At 43.1% G+C, this 19,847-nt stretch overlaps 1 pseudogene across 1 annotated transcript in view; it reads right to left on the bottom strand.

Moving 5' to 3' along the window:
- Positions 1 to 10,407: 10,407 nt before the first annotated feature.
- The window catches only part of LOC147824884 (heterogeneous nuclear ribonucleoprotein D-like pseudogene), an 18,790-nt pseudogene continuing 9,350 nt past the window's right edge, over positions 10,408 to 19,847 (bottom strand). Inside the window, exon 2 of the transcript XR_015441765.1 lies at positions 10,408 to 19,114. The product of XR_015441765.1 is annotated as a heterogeneous nuclear ribonucleoprotein D-like pseudogene (transcript). The remainder of the gene's footprint in view (positions 19,115 to 19,847) is intronic.

The following is a 19,847-nucleotide window of genomic DNA, read 5'->3' as shown; positions in this document are numbered from 1 at the left end:
TGCTGAGGATCAAACTTGGGGCCTCCTGCATTCTAAGCACAAGCTCTACTATGAGCTATCCTTTCAGCCTCACCGTAGTGGTAAAGATTATTTAGCGAAGGCTCATCACTCTGTAAAAGCAAAAAAAAGTTTCACAGTTTGACAGGCAGTAAAATACTTTTATTTATCTTTTGCAATACTGGGAATTGAACCCAAGGCCTTTGCGTTGTGCTATATATCCTCTGCCCGTTTTTATTTTGAGACAGGTCCTTGCTAAGTCACTGAGTTGCCTAGGCTGGGCTCAAACTTACACTCTTCCTGCCTCAGCCTCCTTGAGTACTGGGATTACAGTTGTGCACTACCACGACCTGATAGTAAAAGACATTTTGGGGGGGGCGGGTACCGGGGATCAAACTTGGGTCCTTGCGCTTGTGCAGGAGCCGACAAAACCACCGAGCTAAATCCCTGGCCCTAGTAGACTTTTGAAGAGCCAGTCTCTCCAGTTAGAATGCCCCTGTGCTTTGATGTTCTCAGGACGACCAGCTACACTGGCCACATGATAAAGGGAGTCTGCATTGGCAGGACCTTTGGAAAACAAAATAGGATTTTGAAAAATAGGCTGGACACATTTTCTCAGAAACCTAATTTGGTCAGCCAGGAGCTTTTTGGCTATACTGTTAACTAAAAGATGGAACTCTCCTTCCGCAGCGCCAGGGTAAACCCCATAGATATTCTCTGCAGATATTTGTTGAATGTAGCCATATTCATTGATCTATTGAGTGTACACATGCATGTGTTTCTGAATATACTCAGAGATTTTGTGAATATACCAATTCCATTTGAATGTGACTATATCTCAAGGGTCTTAAGCTACCCCACGAGAGCCCTAACTCACACCCAAAGCATTCCTTACAACAACACTGAAAATATATTCACTATGCATGTATTTTCTGATGGTAAAAAATGGAAAGATAGCTGGACATGGTAGTGCACACACCTGTAATCCCAGCATGCTGGAGGCTGAGGCAGGAGGATCACAAGTTTGAGCATAGCCTGGGAAACTTAGCAAGATCCTGTCTCAAAATGAAAAATAATAAATAAAATGGGAATTAATATGAGAAAATGAAAAAATGGAAACAAAGTCTTTGTAAATAGGCAGGTGTTGAGGGGTTGAAAGCAGGGCAGGGGAATGGGGAAAAATAAGAACCAAGAGAGATTATGTAAAGGTGCAAATGAATATCATTATACTGTATACCTAAAATGTACCAATAAAATTAATTTTAAAAATAAATAAAATGAAAACATAAGAATAAAGGAGACAGGGCCGGAGATTTAGCTCAGTGGTTTCGCCGCCTGCTGCGGAAGTGCAAGGACCCGAGTTTGATCCCCGGTACCAAAAAAAAAAAAGAGAGAGAATAAAGGAGACAGGGTGAAAGGCACAGGGAGAAGCTCTATTTTTCTCAATAAACCCTGTTTTGTATATTTAACTCTAGAATTAATGGAAATGTATACTATAAGAGTAAAGAAAACTTGGGATGGGGAATTTAGCTCAGTGGCACCGCAGCTGCCTCACAAGTGCAAGGTTCTGAGTTTGATCCCTGGTACCGAGAAAAAAAAAAAAAAGAGTAAAGGAAACTTAAATCAACACGTATTGGCAATTTCTGTCTTCCTCTCTTTTCTCTTGATCAATTGATCTAGAGGTTTGTCAATCTTATTGATCTTTTCCGAGAACCAGCTTTTGTTCTTACCGATTTTGCTCTAATGCTTGTCTGTTTCCATTTTATTGATTTCTTCTCTTTTTTTCTTCTCTCTCTTGACTTTGAGTTTAATTTGCCTTTCTTTTTTCTAGTGGCTGAAGGTGGAAAGCTGATTTTATAAATTTCTTATCTCTAATACATTTCTCCCCAAGAACACTGCTTGTGTGTGATGACTTTGTTTTTCTTTTTTTTTTTTATGACTTGGGTTTTGATTTTAAAACTACAAATTCAGTTTCTTTCATTGAAACAGATTTAGGTTCCCTATTTCTTCATTTTCCGTTTTCAGGAATGTGTGTTTTTCAGAGGCTTTTGGAAGAAAGCCGGGGCTGTTCAGCAGGTCTCTCTCGCAGCCTCTGGCCGTGTTGTGGGGATTGTTCGCTCACAGCTCTGACAGTTCTTCCCCGCTTGTACACGTGGACACCAGGTGTGCATTGGCTTTGGAAGCATTGTCTCTCCCAGGCCCTCAGCAAACTAAGTTAGGGAATGTAAATGTAAGTCCTTATAGAGATTTATATTTATTTCACCATCTGTATTGAAAACCACGTGTTCCCATGATGGCTCCAATTCCAATCCAGTCCCCTAGGAGGCATTGTAACTTTTCCCTTTTCCAAATTCCGCTGGTGTGCGTGCGTGCGTGTGTGTGTGTGTGTGTGTGTGTGTGTTTTGGTTTTTTGAGACAGGGTCTCACTGTGTAGTCCAGGCTGGCCTCGAACTGTCAGTGATCTTTCTGCCTCAGCCTCTTGAATGCTGGGTAAAAATTCTTGTTTTTTTGAATTCACTAGAGTTTTCAGGACAATGTTTGGTTTTCTCATTGCATCTGGGAAACTGGAACAGGGCATGAAACAGCAGATATTCAGTGGACACTTATTGAATGATCCAGAACTTGGATTTACCTCCATCCTATTGTGATGATGTGCAAATCCTTATTTATTTTGGACTGGGAGTTCTGAATAAGAACTTCTGGAAAGCTGGCCTTCCGGTGCAGGGCCATGTACCTAAAGGCACAGATCTCGATCTTTCCCCGCACATCTGGGCTGTCCATTGTGTCTGCTATAAGTTTCAAGCCTTATTCAAAAATTACCAGAAGAGGGCCAGGGATTTAGCTCAGTGGTTTCACCGCCTGCTGCGCAAGCACAAGAACCCGAGTTCGATCTCCAGTACCAAAAAAAAAAAAAAAATTACCAGAAGGGGGGAAGGTACAGGGTGATTGCTTTTTTGCCCACGTAATGGGTGGCATCCTCCTGCTTGAGATCCTGGCGGGGAGACTTGGTTTGGATAGAGAGCAGGAAGTGCTGTGCACAAATTGGGGACACACTCACTATGCATGGGACACAGAGGCAAATGATAATCAGTAGCTGCAGAGAGCAGCCTTTCTTCTTTCTTTCTTTTTTTTGTTTGTTTGTTTGTTTTGAGACAAGGTCTCACTATATAGCCCAGGCTGGTCTTGAACTCACAGTGATCCTCCTTTCACAGCCTCCTGAGTGCTGGAATCACAGGCGCATGCCACTGTGCCCAGTGAAGCATAACTGATACACAGTAAAAACAGTGCGAATCTCATGTCCAATGCATAGAGTTTATGTGTCTGATATTTGCACATCCCCATGTCCCTCAGACTTTGCAATGTGAAAAGCCTGAGTCTACATCCTCGTTCCTTCTGGCCCAGTGGTGTGAACCTTTTAGAGGTGAGTGCCCAAATTGCAACCCAAAACCTATTTATCTCACAGTGCCAACACTGCAATTACCCTGAATACTGAGGCTTTAGTTTAGAAAAAACAATTCATACATTAATTAACATCTTTTTCTTGAGAGAAAAACACAATAACATGTGTGCCATAGGTTTGCCACCACTGTTCTAGGCATTTTCTCCCTGTGCCTTTCAAGGCCTCAGTATGAGGGACAGTGGCAGATTCAGGTGCTATACAGGTATTTTATACTTTTTTTAAAAAAGAAAAAGTATATATTTAAATTAACTAGATTTTTAAAAGCCGAATGAATTAAAACATTTGGATGAAATTAAAAACATAGAAACCGGGTCGGGGATTTAGCTCAGTGGTTTCGCTGCCTGCTGCACAAGCGCAAGGACTCGAGTTCGATCCCTGGTACCAAAAAAAACCCAAAAACAAAACAAAACATAGAAACCCTGAGAGAATATTCATTTAAATAATGAACAGTATCATTATTATTATTATTTTGGTACCAGGGATTGAACTTGGGTCCTTGCGCTTGAGAGGCAGGCGCCGGAACCACTGAGCTAAATCCCCGGCCCCCAGTATCATTATTGATTAAGACTTTAAAAGACTCATAGCAGTTTCCTTGTAATGAGCAGGTATTTTATACTTAATGGTGATATAAAATTTATTTCGAGGATCATAGTAATGGAACTGAAGAGAAGATATGAAGATATATGTGTGTGTGTAAGAAAGCAATTTATTTTGTTTTTACATCCTTTTTTTTTATTAGTACTTTTTCTTTTCTTTTTTTTTTTTTTTTTGGTTCCGGGGATTGAACTCAGGACCTTCTACTTGTGAGGCAGGCATGGTACCACTGAGCTGAATTTCTGGCTAGTGCATATTGATTATAAAGATTAATGGGTTTCATTTTGGCAGATTTGGACAGGCACATAATATACTTTGATCATTTTCACACACACATATACACATCATCATCATCATCACCATCATCATCACCATCACCATCCCCGTTCCCCCACCTGCCCCACAGCTAATTTTTTTGTTTTTTGGGGGTTTTTTTGGTACCGGGGATCGAACTCAGGTCCTTGCGCTTGTGCAGCAGGCGGCAAAACCACTGAGCTAAATCCCTGGCCCACACCTAATTTTTAATATAAGTACTTAGGTCAGTACTTCAAAGAATTTCCTCTATATACCAGTGTTTGTGGGTTGTGGGTTATGCCTATAATTTCAGCATGTCCCACCATGTCCAGCATAATTACCTTAATAGGTAATTTAAAGGTCTAATTTCCTCCATTAAAAGATAAAGAGAGGGCCGGGGATTTAGCTCAGTGGTTCTGCCACTTGCCTGGCAAGAGCAAGGTCCTGAGTTGGATCCCCAGTACCAATAATAATAATAATAATAGTAATAAGGGAGGAGCTGGGCATGGTGACACATGCCTGTAATCCTAGCACTCCGGAGGTTGAGGCAGGAGGATCACAACTTTCAGCCCAGCCTAGAAAATTTAGTAAGAGCCTGTCTCAAAGTAAAAATTTAAAAAGGGCTGGGGATCTAGCTCAGTGCAAAAGTTGTGGGTTCAGTCCTCAGTAGTGAAAAAAATACTTATTAAAGTAGCTGGAAGTGTTTCTATCAATTTAGTTTAATTTTTCTCTTTTCTGAAAATAATATGTATAGCTAGCTTCCCTTTAAGAAGACCACAGCCCCACCCTCTACTGATGGAGGTATGTTTGCCTTTAATTTCACCTTAGAGTTTTAAAGACAAGTGTGTCAGTTTTAACACTCAGACATCTTATTATCACTTACTAGATCTGCCTCTCCTACTATATAGTTAAATACTTTATTCAAAGTATTTCTAGTGTGGATCTTTCCATAGTGAGTCTTCTCAGGGCTGCTGTGCCTAATGAGATTTTTTGTGGTGTCAGATTCAAGTGAAAGATTTTTTTTGTTATTGTTGTTGTTGTTTTGTGACAAGGTCTCGCTGTGTAGCCCAGCCTGGCCTCAAACTCACAGCAATCCTCTTGCCTCAGCCTCCTGAGTGCTGGGACTACAGGCATTGTCCCACCATGCTCAACTTTTGAGTGAAAGTTTTACTGGATGAAAAATTTATGGGGCCAGGGATTTAGCTCAGTGGTTCCACCACCTGCCGCACAAACACAAGGACCCGAGTTCAATCCCCGGTACCAAAAAAAAGAAAAATTTTATGTTTTTAATCTCTTTCCCTTCAGTAGTTTGAAAATAAGCTTCCACTGAGTTTGTGTATCTAATGCTGCCATCAAAGACTTGATGTCTGGGCTGGGGATTTAGCTCAGTAGCACCGCACCTGTCTCACAAGTGTAAGGTTGTGAGTTCGATTCCCCGGTACCAAAAAAAAAAAAAGACTTGATGTCAACCTGATCTTTGTTCTTTTATATAATCTGCTCTTTCTCTTGATGGTTTGAAAACTTTTCCTTTATTCCTTTTCCAGGGGTGAGTTTTTCTTACCCCACTTCTTGGCAGGGATCACAAGCCCAGGAATGTTGGAAGAGGCAGGAAAGCTGACTCTGGCCTGGAGGAAGAGGGCAGCCCTGCCCACACCACGTTTTACTGGCCTTTCAGCCTGTAAGCATTAAGAAATGAACATATATATTTCTTTTTTACTGATTGTTTTTCTTTGAAGAATTGCTTTCCTTCTTTCTTTTTTTTTATCATTTGTTGAATTGACCACATTATCTTTGTTCTATTGGTTTTTCTCATTAATGTTCTGCAGGGTATATATATCCTATTTCTGTTACTTTGATGGTTACCTTTAGTTTTTTCACTTTTTATTATTATACTATATATTTGGCAGAAAAGTAAAAACCAGGCCAGGTGTGGGAATGCATGCTTCTAATCCCAGCACTCTAGGAGGCTAAGGCAGGAGGATTGTAAGTTCTAGTCCAGCCCAGACAATTTAGCAACTTTGTGTGACCCTGTCTCAAAATAAAAAATAGAAAGGGGTGGGGATGTAGCTCAGTGTGAAGGGCCTGGGTTCAATTCCCAGCACTGGAAAAGAAAAAAAAAGAATAAAAATGTTTGGACAAATCTTGCTATGAGAAACAATGGTGCCTGCACTCCCCAACCATTTCTGTCTCTGAAAGACACTACGCTCTGGCTGATTCTTTGCACATTTACTCCTTTAACTCTGCATAATATGCACGTATTGCTACTTCTTGATTTTTCACTTTTAGTCATCAGGTGTTATTTTCCACTGTAGAGGATGAAGGTTAAACTCTTCCACTGTCAATGCACATAAACACGTGCGTGCAAGCACACACACGCACACACATCTTCTCAATTTTCCCAAGCTAATGGGATAATGAATGAATAAACTCTGGTGTGCTTGCACAGTAGAATATTGTCTTAGTTGCTTTTCTCTCATTGCTGAGACAAAATACCCAACATCCAAAGTTAAAGGGGAAGGTTTATTTAGCTTATAGTTTATAGAGGTTTCAGTCCATTCCATTATTGGCTGGCTCCAAAGCAGGGTGGCACAGGGCAGAGGGGGTTCGCAGAGGAGAAAGTTCATTGCATGCAGAAGACAGTAAAAGCAAAAAAGAGATCTTAACATTGTCTTTCTGCCTCTTTTATCTTATCTAGACTATAGGGATTAGGGCAGTGCCAAACCAGGAAGCAGTCCTTCTGTGAATACTTCTGCACAGTTAAGCACCATTGTTTAGCCTGCCCAAACCAATCAGTTTAGTGATCACCTGGCCTTAATCCCAGCATCGCACACTCTAGTTTCAGCCATCTCTGAGAAAGGCACCTATGAGTGCATGAGGCTTTGGGGGGACATCTAGACCCAAACCATAAAAAATATAAACATATATATATATATGTTTGTTTGTTTGTTTGTTTGTTTTGTTTTTTGTTTGTTTGGTTTTTTTGAGACAGGGTCTTGCTATGTAGTTCAAACTCACTATATAGCCCAGGCTGATCTCAAACTCACTATGTACCCCAGGCTGGTCTCAAACTCACAGTGATCCTCCTGTCTCAGCCTCTCAAGTGCTGGGTTTACAGGCTGGGATTACACCACACCTGGCTTGCACAGTGGAATATTATACATTTTTAAAAACAAATGAACTGGGCCAGGGATTTAGCTCAGTGGTGGTGCCGCCGCTGCCGCCACCTGCTTCATAAGCACAAGGTCCAGAGTTCAAGCCCCGATACTAAAAAAAAAACCCCAAAAATAAAAAACTGAAGGACCAGGTGACAACAGGTATAAATCTGGACAGGATTCTAAAGAGTAAAGGAAAAGCATGTTGCTGACTATCACACAGAGTGGTACCCTTTTCATAAGATTCTGAACCAAGTAGAAGAAAACAATACATTGTTCAGATTTCCTTATATATCATAAAACTATTTTAAAAACAAAGAAGTAATAAGTGTAAAAGTGAGTTGGATGGTTACATTGATTGGTTGTACTGGGGTTGATTGAGTCCAGGCCCTTGTTCATTTGTGGCAAGTACTCTCCCACCAAACTACATCCCCAGCCCTTTTTGTTTTGTTTTGAGACAGAGTTTCACTAGGTTGCCCCAGGCTGCCCTCAAATTTGCAATCCTCCTGCCTCAGCCTCCTTAGTTGCTAGGATTACAGGTGTGTGCCATCCACCCTGCCAGGTGAGGGAGTCCAGAGGGGTAGGAAAGGCAAGGAGCTCAGAGATGTGATTGGTTCCTTGGACGGTGGATTTGTGGGTTCATTAAATAAATATATACTTGCATAAGTCAAAGTAAACAAACAAAAGAGATAATGGGCAGGCTAAACAATGGTGCTTAACTGTGCGAAAGTGTTCACAGCAGGACTGCTTCGTGGGAAAAATTCTGGAAAATTGTATCAAATTAAATTGTTTTGTAAATAATTAACTCCATTTCTTCTGTTTTCTCTTTCTGAACTACCTTTATTTTGACCACTGCACCTCCTGCATTCATTCTATTTTCTATTTTCTCTTCTGTTTTTCATCTCTTTGTCTCTTTGATCTATTTTTTGTGAAACTTATTCTGCATTAGCTCCCATCGCTTGGGGCTGGTGAGCAGCTCTGTGGTAGAGCACTTGTCTGACACGTACAAGGCCCTGGGCTCACCCCCAGGACTCCCCCACAACTCTTCATTTCTACCATCATGGTTTGTTTTGTTTTGTGTTTTTGAGACAGGGTCTCACTATGTAGCCCAGGCTGGCCCCGTATTCGCAGTGACCCTCTTGCCTTAGCCTCCTGAGTGCCAGGATCACAGATGTGCACCACCACACCCAGTTACAGTCACAAATTTAAACTTCAAAATGCTCGGTTTCTAAGTTTTTCCTGAATGTTTCCTTTCTTCCCAGGGTGTCTGCCTCCTGTGGCTGCTCCAGGGTTTGGCTCCCCTGAGCCATGGTGTCTCTCACCGCTTGCAAGTCTGTTTATTATCTTGCTGCTATTCCTGTGATTCTCCACTTCTTTGTGGCTTATGCCTCCTAAGTGATGCTTTGATATAATCTCATTTTTTAAGGAAGTTTTCTGCCCCAAAATTAATTTATTTTTGTGCAGTATTAGGGATGAAACATAGGGCCTTCTCACTGAGCACATCCTCAGGCCTTTAAAAAGTTTAAAAACAAAGTTTCCATAATTGCTAAGTTTTCCAGGCTGGGCTTGAGCTTGTGATTCTCCTGGCTTGGACTTACCTGGAAAATTTTAATGTAAATGTTTAGAAATTTTTATCAACCTCTAGATTTTTAATAAGAACCTATATCATCCCTTAAATGAAACAAGAAATATTTTACTCTTTTTCTTCCCTCCCTTGTTGCTTCTCCTCTTTTCCATCTTCCAAGTTGAAATAACCAGATATTCTCATCCCAGAAATTTTTATTTTTTCAATTTTTTTTTATTAGTACCTGTTTGCAGCACATACTGTTACCATTCCTTGTGTGGAGTTGGTGCATGTACAGAACACATTTTCATTACTTTTTTCTTTCTTTTTTGGTTTTTTTGAGACAGGGTCTCCCTATGTAGTTCAGGCTGGCCTTGAACTTGCAGTGACCCTCCTGCCTCAGCCTCCCAAGTGCTGGGACTACAGGCATGCACCACCATGCCCAGCTCCCTCTGTCTCGCTCTCATTTTTTTGGTACTGAGGATCGAACTTGGGTCCTTGCGCTTGTGCAGCAGGCAGCGAAACCACTGAGCTAAATCCCCAGCCCTCCCTCTATCTCTTTTTTTTTTTGGTACCGGGGATCGAACTCAGGCCTTTGCGGTTGCAAGGCAGGCAGCAGCATCACTGAGCTAAATCCCCGGCCCCTCTCCCTCTATCTCTTGATCCCCTTCCCATTTGAGAAAGATCTACTTCCTATTACCCATCTTTTATTTTGGTCTTTATTTATAATTTGAGTTTCTCATATAAGAGAAACAATGAGGTATATAAGCTCTTGTGTCTGATTTACTTCACTTAACATTATGGTCTCAAGGTGCATCCATTTTCCTACAAAATGACTCAAGTTTATCCTTCTTTATGGCAGAGTAGTAGTAGTCCATCAGCTTGGACATAGGAAAAAGTCTTACTATTACTGCCTCCCACTTTTATTACATCCCAGTTCTCTCTGGGATACTGTATACACATCTATCATTTGCATTAAAGGTGAGGAAACATTTAGTGGTTTAAACAAAGTAATGTGTGACCTCAGAGCTCCTGCAGGTCAGGGTTTGGGCTGGCTTCCCAGGGTCCTCTGCTGCAGAGCCTCTCTCGAGGTTGTTGCTGAGGGCCAGGTCTCATTTCAAGTTGTTATTGAGGAGGGAACCCTAACTGCACCTTATAATCTCTCATGTTTTTGAAACAACTTTTTCTTCCCTTCCTTCTTGGCTGCTTTATTTTTTCTGCTCAGTGAATTGTATTTCAACTGCATCCATCCTGCCTGAGTGTTTTTCCTAACATCTGATTATCTTTTACCCAAACCTCGAATTGATTTTTTAAATCTCCAATAAAGTTAAAAAAAATTTTTTTTGAACAATCACATAAGGAAGCGTTTATTTGGGGTTTAACATGAAATCATACAAATAAAATTTGTATAAACACAAATCCACACTGAGTCATAACACACAGCAAAGGACAAAGTAAAAACAGAAAACTAATTGGCAGCTATATACAGTTGGACACAGTTGTGCCTTGTACACTAGAAAGTCTTTTACAAAATAATCATTAGAGCAACAGAAGACCAATCTTCAATGTTGTCCTGCAAGATTTCTTTAGTATCTCCTGTCTTCTCCAATGTCTTCCTCTTTAGTATGGCTGGTAATTATTTTGGCAATTGCCACCCCCTTGAGATGTCTTGCCATAAGTGCTCTGTTGACCACTGTAGTCTGCATATCCCTGTCCATATCCATAGTTCCCATAGTTATACCCAGTATAATCATATCTGCCATAGCCACTATAGTTTTGCTCACCACCATAGGCACGATTATAATTTCCATATCCTTGATCATGATAGTTATATTAAACCCTTGGTTTCAGTTTTGGCCCTGACCTCGGCCTTGACCCCTAGTACCCTCTCGCCCACCAGCTGCAGCACTTCTTCCTCCTTTTTGTTGTTGCTGTTGCTGCTGATATACCTCTTTGGGTTGTGCAACTTTGATTTCACACTTTCCAGAACCAATCTGATGGTATCTGCTTTCTAACAGTTTCTTGACTGGCTCTTCATCTGTGTATGTGATAAAAACAAAATCCTCTCCTTTCATTTGTTTTTGTAACCATGGGAAGTTCAATATTTTCAATCTCTCCAAAGGCTCCAAAATATTCTTTAATTTGTTCTTCAGAAGTATCTGGGCTCAATCCACCCACAAAAACCTTTTTAGGGGGTTCTTTCCCTTTTAAAGCTCTGGCCCTCTTGGGGTCTATCAATTTTCCATCCAGTTTGTGTTCTTTTAGCTCCAAAACTTTATCAATGCTAGCAGCATCTTTGAAAAGCACAAATCCAAACCCTCTTGATCTTCCAGTGACTGGGTGTGTTTTAATTGTGCAGCCTACAACTTCCCCAAATCGAGACAAATATTCCATCAGATCTTTCTTGCTTGTATCCCAGCTCAATCCTCCAATAAATATTTTACCATCATCCTGATGGTTCTTGCTCTAGTTGATCTTGACCCCTAGGTGAACTCCTCTATATTGCTGTACTTGTTCATGTCCTCCATGAAGGCAGCCGTCTGCAGGGGCGAGCGGGCACGCAGTCCGGGTCGCGGGGGTTCTGGTGGGGGTGGAGCGTTGTATGGAGTTGGATTTAAAATGGTGGCGGAAGAGCTAAGTTTTATTTTTGAGTGGCAAATTAAAAAAACTATCTGAGGGCCAGGGATTTAACTCAGTGGTTCCGCTGCCTGCTTCGCAAGCTCGAGGACCCGATTTTGATCCCCGGTACCAAACAAAAACAAAAACAAACAAACAAACAAAACTATCTGACAGCCAGTGGTAATGGCACCTGCCTATAATCCTAGCACTCTGGGAGGCTGAGGGAGGAGGATCACAAGACTGAGGCCAGCCTGGAAAATTTAGCAACTTAGCGAGACCCTGTCTCAAAATAAAAAAAGGGTTGACAATGTAGCTCAGTATGAAAATGGTGGGTTCAATCCCCACTACTGCCAAAACAAAAAATATCTATTGAGGATATTGAATATAATTAAAGTCCTGTTACTTTGCTTGTTGAGTTTGGCATTACTGTTTCCAGTTGGTGTTTTTCCTCAAATATCTTTGCTCTTTGCGCTCTCTCTCTCTCTCTCTCTCTCTCTCTCTCTCTCTCTCTCTCGCTATGTAGTCCAGGTTGACCTTCAACTCACTATGTAACTCAGGCTCTTCTCCTTGAACGCATGTCGATCCTCCTGCTTCAGACTCCCAAGAGCTGGGATCACAGGCGTGCACCACCACACCTGGCTATCTTTGGCCACCTAGGGCTGGGGATTTAGCTCAGTGGTGCCATCCACCTGCCTCGCAAGAGCAAGGTGCCAAGTTCAATCCCCGGTATCCCCCCCCAAAAAAGGCATGTTTGGGCTCTGAGATGTGATTGTCTTTGCTTGCTCCTATGAGCTTTGCCATGGATTTCCTCGCTTCTTGAGTCCTAGCAGAACTCTGGGCAGGCATGTGCCGAGCCAGCTCAGGGGGCTGATGTCAGATCCCTTTTTACTTGCTAAAGGTACCTAACTATGTAGCCGGTGTATGAACTCGAGCTGTTTCCTCCACCTTGAATGCGGCTATTTGTGTGGAGGACTGGGACACTACTGGCTGGTTAAGCCCATAGCTTTTTTTCTTTTCCTGGGTCTGAAGTTGGAACCCAGGGCCTAATACATCCTAGGTGAGCGCTGCACCACTGAGCTGCACCCCAGCCCCTGGCTTGTGTATTCAGCTCCTGCTTGCTCCCGAGGGCGGTATCCTTGAGGACACTTTATGAGCTCGAGCATCCCCCTGGCCCCTCCTAACTGCAGCCAGGCACCTCTGTGGCTGCCTATTTGGCACAGCAGGGAAGGAAAGCAGGGGTAAGTCCCATGTTCTTGCTGCAGAGCCGGCAAGCCCCTCGGAAGACCTCAGCACCTACTTCCATTCCCATGATTCCATCTGCATGTCAGGGCCCCAGGGTGCACATCACCTCCAGAGCAGGCTTCTTTTTCATGTGGCTTTGCTGTATTTTTCTCCTCCTTCTGGCCTCCTGCTCCTGTCTTTTTTCCCCCTCCTGCTCCTGTCTTTGAGGGGCTCCTGATCAGTTCTGGGCTACCTAGAGTGCTTTCTGGTCTCCTGCACTGTGTGTGTGTGTGTGTGTGTGTGTGTGTGTGTGTGTGTGTTTAAGCATGTGCTCCTAACCTCACATCTGATACAGTACCTAGGATATATAGTCTAAAAAAGAGCATTCAGCCTTATTCTTTTTTTTTTTTTTTGGTACCGAGGATCGAACTCAGGACCTTGCGCTTGCAAGGAAGGCGGCAGAACCACTGAGCTAAATCCCCAGCCCCTCAGCCTTATTCTTTTTTTTTTTTGGTACCAGGGCTCGAACTCAGGTCCTTGCACTTGCACAGCAGGCGTCGAAACCACTGAGCTAAATCCCCGGCCCTATTCAGCCTTATTCTTAAGAATCAAACCCTTCTTTTAGGACTCTGTCCAAAGAAATAGCAGAATTGTGGTCAAAGTTTATATTCAAAGATTTCTTTTCCAGAGATATCTATGCAATAGGATTGATATCTCAGAAAGTATCAGAGTCTTTCCAAGAACAGGACCTTCTTGCCATGTGGACTTAAAGTGTCTACCTGCCTAGAGGCAGAAGCATTGTTGTGGGAAAAGACAAATATTAAGGTTTACTGGAATCTGTCATTGTGAATGAGTGCATTTCTTTGAAATTGAGGCATGTGCTGCAATCAGTACCACTGATGCCAGGTGTTGGCCAGGCTGCAGTCATGACTGGCTGTTATCGTCATCTGCAAATGAGCAAACCTAGTCTGAATACCTTCTCTTAACACCAACTATAAGATTTTTTTTAAATGCCAGGTGTGGTGGTGGATGCCTGTAATCCCAGCATTCAGGAGGCTGAGACAGGAGCATCTCCATGAGTTTGAGGCCAGCCTGAACTACATAAGGAGACCTTGTCTAAAAAAAAAAGATTTAAGAAAGAACCAGGAGGTGTAGAACAAACACTTGCAGAATGGGTGTCAGTCAACGTTTTGGAAGAAAACTTTAGAAGCAGAAGTGTAACACTGGTTTAAGAGATTGTTATGGCTTGGGCTGGGGATTTAGCTCAGTGGTGCCACCGCCTGCGCTGCAAGCGCAAGGACCTGAGTTTGTTATGGCTTGTATCTAGATGTCCCCCAAAGCCTCATGCAGTCATAGGTGGGGCTTTCTCAGAGGTGGCTGTATTTAGAGTGTGTGATGCTGGGACAGATTTATGGTGCAATGCTAGGATCAAAGGCACTAGGATTAAGGGTGTGAGTGCTACCTGCCCTTAGTAGCCTGGATAAAATGTAAGGGATAGAAAGATGCTGTTGAGGTTCCTTGTTGCTTTGCTGCCTTCTGCCCACCATGAACTGTTTCTCCTCTGTGATTCTTGTCTGCTGTGCCAGCCTGCTTTGGAGTCAGCCAATTATGGACTGACACCTACAAACTGAGCTAAATAAACCTTTCCTCCCTTAACTTGTGGGTGTTGGGTATTTGGTCTCAGCAATGAGAAAAGTAACTAAGACACAGATCCTGCATCAACAACACGGATGCACAGGCTGCAATGCTGTGTAGACAGACACGGTCATTGCTGACTCTGAGTCAAAAAGGGATTTAGAAGAATCTGTCTCCACATCAGTCTCCTCTGTAAAGAGGTTTTAGCAATACCTTCCAATTTGTTTTCCTTCGATTTTCCTTTTTACATTTGCACAACAGTGATCTATGATACAAATGTATGTTTAAATGAGCCTGAAAGGAGCTTTTGCCATAAGCTCAAACCAAAGTTCTAAATAAGATCACATTTTTTATAATTCTATTGGCAGCCCATTTTTCTGTCTTAGTAGGCTCTAAAACAACAGCGTGGTTCACAGGAGATGGCACCAGGTTCAGTGAAATTGGAAATGGTTCAAAGGATGAGGAAAATAAGAATTAATATCCAGCTTCTGGCATTCAAAATACAATTATGCATCAAGACATTAGCCTTGTAGAACAGCTTCCTACCTAAATACTTTCCTTTTGGTCTTGTGTGTATGTGGCACCCCCCCCCCATACGCTTCAGCATTCCCACAACCACACTGGGAGCGCGTGGATAACCTGAGTGAAGAGGGCAGCTCTCTCCACTCCTGGAGGAGGGATGTGTGGCCTGTCTCAGGCCCTGAGACAGTGGGAAGATGCAAGGACAGCAAGGGTCAGGGAGTCAAAAGCCCGTGCCACCCCTGATGAGGAGACCTGGGTCCCCCAGAGGCAGCAGCCTTGGAGAAAGCCCTGCCACGCTGCAGGCACACGAGCTGAGGTGCAGTGTGGGCAGGTGGGTTAGGCTCACCCCACACGCACCTTCCTGGGGTTCTGGGAGGGCTGTGGAGCTGCCAGAGGGGAGCACCCCGAGTTCAGAGGGGCCAGGCAAGCGCACCGCTCAACACCCACCTTTGACCAGGGACCTCAGGAGTCACTAGCCTTCCACAAGGTGCTGGGACCTGGCTGGGACAGAAAATAGACACATGGTCTGCTTTTCCTCCAGATAGAGCTATATGCAAAGGCATTGGTCAGGACCATATTTGCAGGTACTTTTCTCCTCGCACTAGCCGGAGAACAGAACTTGAGAAGACTGTCGAGAGCCATTCTCTATAATTTTGGGGGAAAATCATTTCATAATTAAATTATGATTAGGGTTGTCTGAGGCCTAATGTCCTTGCCCTGGAGCTGGCTATTGCATGTGGAAACATAACTCCGTTTTGCTTCCTGTCACAGCTGAGGCCTCAATGGTCCCACGATGGTGTGACACTCAAAGGCAAGATTACATCAACTGAAGATATCCCGGTTCTTTGAGAACTAAATAGTAATTTAAAAAATGAGAAAGGTTTCACTTAGGGAGGCACAAATTCCTTATCAGCTTAACTTGTCCCACCTACTATTGTAAGAATAGTTTGCTCATCTCACCGCCCTAATCAACATAAGATCCTTATCAACCTGAGATCCTCACCGACATAGGAGACATAGGATTATCGCTGCTCTCTGAGTCACTCCATACTCCTTCCAATTCTTGTGTGTACCCAATAGTGGTAAGCTCAGAATGTCTTTGTCTTTGCCCCCTCTGAGGCTCTGACCCCCCGGCCCCCCATATACTTTGAAATTACGAAAGTCTCTGTTCTATTTCTTCCTTTAGTCCTTGCCATCCCCCTTTTAGGCAGTCAGAGGATTGATCATTCTCCAATAGAAGACCAGAAACAATAAGAGCTCAAACTCTTTCTTCACAGATATTGTTGAGCTGTATTTGGAAAACCTGCTACCATCACAAAAATGAAAAAGGAAGAAAGGGCCAGGCTTGGTAGCACACACTTGTGATCCCAGTATTTGGAAGGCTGAGGCAGGAGGATCAAGGAGAGGTCAAGGACTTGCTGGGCTACATAGCAAGTTCAAACCCAGCCTGAACTACATAGTGGGATCCTGTCTCAAAAAAACAAAAAAAGCCGGGGATTTAGCTCAGTGGTTCCGCTGCCAGCTTTGCAAGCACAAGGTCCCAAGTTCATTCCCTGGTACCAAAAAAAAAAAAAAGAAAAGAAAAAGAAAGAAAGTTGTCCTTTAGCAGTTCTCGTTCTTTACGATCACTCAGATGGAGTTGATGCCATAGAAAGATCCTGCTGTGACATGCTGGTCCTCGGAGATCACTCACTTCTCCGTGAGGCACAGCAGACAGACAAAGACTTAAACATGATCAAAATGTGACTCGGTGCACAAGCAGACCCTGTTTGCCTGATCAAGCACATGATGTCCAGGGGTCGGAGTGGGGACCTGGTGGGGGGCCCCTGGATCGATACACAAGGGACTTACACTGGTCACATCTGTCTGTCCCACCTCGGCCTGTCACAGGGTTTCCCTCACAGTCAGCATTAAGACATTTACAATATGAGGGTGATTATTTTCTAAAGCTCTGTGTCCTGCAGTAGCTGCTGTCATAGCAGGAGACCGGAGTGCCAGGCACTTCTGTGACCGCAGCTGCTCCAACCGAGGTGGCCTCGAAGAGGCTCTGGCCGAGGAAAACACAGATTCAACCCTTTGCCAGAAACAGGCAAGTTTCTCAAGGGCTCTGGGTAAGACAACCACAGTGGGGTTGGCAGCAGGCGGGACAGAGTGAAAGAGAACACTCTTTTCAGGTCTCTTGCCTCAAACAGCCAAGAGTGAGTTACTGTCTCTCTGACTGCCTTAGTATGGAGGCTCCTGCAGGACAGAGAGACCTGTCTGGGGCTCAGCATCAAGATGTCCTACTGCATTTTCTCTGGAGAGCAAGCCCTAGCATGATTTTTCAGGATGCTCATAGTATAAGTCCTATCCCCAAAATAAGCCCCAGTTAAGATCATCAGCCAGACGGACACATTTAATATGTCTGTCATAGCCAGGTAAGGTGGCCCACACCTGTAATCCCAGCACTAGGGAGGCTGAGGCAGGAGGACTGCCACAAGTTTGAGGCCAGCCTAGGCTACAGTTAGTTCAAGGTGTCTGGACTACATAGTGAGACCCTGTCTCAAAAAAAAAGTCTATTGAAACACATGATGAATATATTGAATTATGAAATAGCATCAATATATAATTAAATATAAAGAAGTAATATTAGTTACATAAATACATTAAATAAATGATAATATAAATTATAATTTGTAAATATAAATTATAATTTGTAAATACCCAAGCAGGTGCCTTTGGAGAGAGGTAAACATCTATGTAAACAGTTAAATTTAAGATTTATTGTCGAATGATCAATCGGAGTACAAACACAATGCACAAATAATGTGAGCACTTGATAACTATCAAGCATGGTTGTGTCTAATAGGAATCTTCATAAATCAATACATCATGTGTTGTAATGATGCACTACTACGAGCAGGCTATGTGGACAAGAAATGCTCATTTAAGGAGAGCTCTGTTGCTGGACATGAGAGACAGGGGCCAATGGAGTTGCAAGAAATTCAGGCCAGAATGCAGGGTTTGGAGAGTTATGATGATGTTCCAGAAGATGACATGACTGTATTTGAATAAATGTAGATTTTTGTACATTAGTGAATGAATAAATGTAGTTTTTTGTACACACACAAAAAGGTGTCCCCTGAAAGTAAGCCCATTTGAGTCTTTTGGAGCAAAAGTTATTATGAAACCTGGTCTTATTTTTGTTTTTTGTTGTTGTTTTTTTTGGTACCGGAGATCAAACTTGGGTCCTTGCGCTTGTGCAGCAGGCAGCAAAACCACTGAGCTAAATCCCCGGCCCTCTCGGTCTTATTTTTGGGTAAATATGATAGGTACTGAAGGTTGATCGTCACTCAAGGTCTCTAATCAGTGCCAAACAGGTTCACCTAGAAAAACAAGTTCAAGAGGAAACTCCAAGTTCAAATGGACAAGAGTCACTAGAGGGAGCTCGCCCTGTTGGTCATCGGATTGTCTCCTTGAACTACAAAAATTAAAACAGTGTGGTAGCACACAGAGTGTAGTGAGCCAGAATAAAAAGCTAAGGAATCTCTGTAAGTGGAGTTTCTATTTTAAAAAGAATGACAAGATGTCTTTCATAACCTTTTGGGGATGTGTTTAGTTCCAAACAGAATGACAAATTGGTGGAAAATATGAGGAGCTGTTAGCAATGAAGAAGAAAAAGATAACACCTCAACACAAAAGGCTTTGCTGTCACCTGCAGACACTGGGCAGGGTGGCTGGGCAGGAGCTGGAGTCCTGGCCCCGCTGGCCCCGCTGCCCCCGCTGCCCCATCCACTCCAGCCACACTCTTTCTCATACACACAGAGTTTTCTTCAGAGCTGCATCCTCTTTCCTACCAGGCGTTCTCAGGGTCTGTACATGTCAGTCTGTGCCTTCCATTGGGGAGAATCTGAGCTCTTATGCACAGTGGGTGGGAACTTGCTTGTAAATCAGTGCCACACTACGGAAAACAGCACGGTGCTTCCTACAAGAATTAACAATAGAGGGCTGGGGATTTAGTTCAGTGGTTCCACTTCTTGCCCTGCAAGTGCAAGGACCTGAGTTCAATCCCTGTACCTAAAAAAAAAAAAATAGAATTAACAATAGAATTACCCTGTGGTCCAGCAATTCCACCTCTGAGTACACATCCAAAAGAACTGAAAGCAGAAGCTTGAAAAGGTATTTGCACACCCATATTTATAGCTGCACTAATTCACAATACCAAAAGGTGGAAGCAACCTAAGTAGTCACTGATGGATGAGTGGATAAATAAACGGTGGTATCCATATACAATGGAATATTGTGCAGTCCCCAAAAGGAAGGAAATTCTGTCACAAGCTGCAGTGACCCTTGAGGACATTATGTTAGGTGAAATAAGCCAATCCCTAAAGGGTAAATATTGTGATTCCACTTGTAGGCAGCACCTAGAAAAGTCATACTCATAGAAACAGGAAGTGGAGTGGTGGTTGCCAAGGCAGGGGGTGGAGGGGGAAAGGAGGAATTGGGATGTTACTGTTTGGGGAGTTTTGTTTTGTTTTGTGTGTTTGTTTTTGTTTTTGTACCAGGGATCCAACTCAGGACCTTGTGCTTGTGAGGCAGGCAGCGGCACCACTGAGCTAAATCCCTGGCCCTTGTTTTGTGGTTTGTTTGTTTGTTTGTTTTGCACTGGGGATTGAAGTTGGGACCTTGCACTTTGGAGGAAGGCTCCAGAACCACTGAGCTAAATCCCCAGCCCATTCTTTTTTTTTTTTTTTTGGTACCGGGGATCGACCTCGGGTCCTTGTGCTTGTGCAACAGGTGGTGAAACCAC

This window comes from Heterocephalus glaber, unplaced genomic scaffold (genome assembly GCF_053883595.1).
Source record: "Heterocephalus glaber isolate CG9 unplaced genomic scaffold, H.glaber_assembly_v1.0 deba00001531, whole genome shotgun sequence".
In the NCBI taxonomy this organism is placed as follows: Eukaryota; Metazoa; Chordata; class Mammalia; order Rodentia; family Bathyergidae; genus Heterocephalus; species Heterocephalus glaber.
Note: the sequence above shows the minus strand (reverse complement) of the source record. Positions and strands in the feature narration are given on the sequence as shown.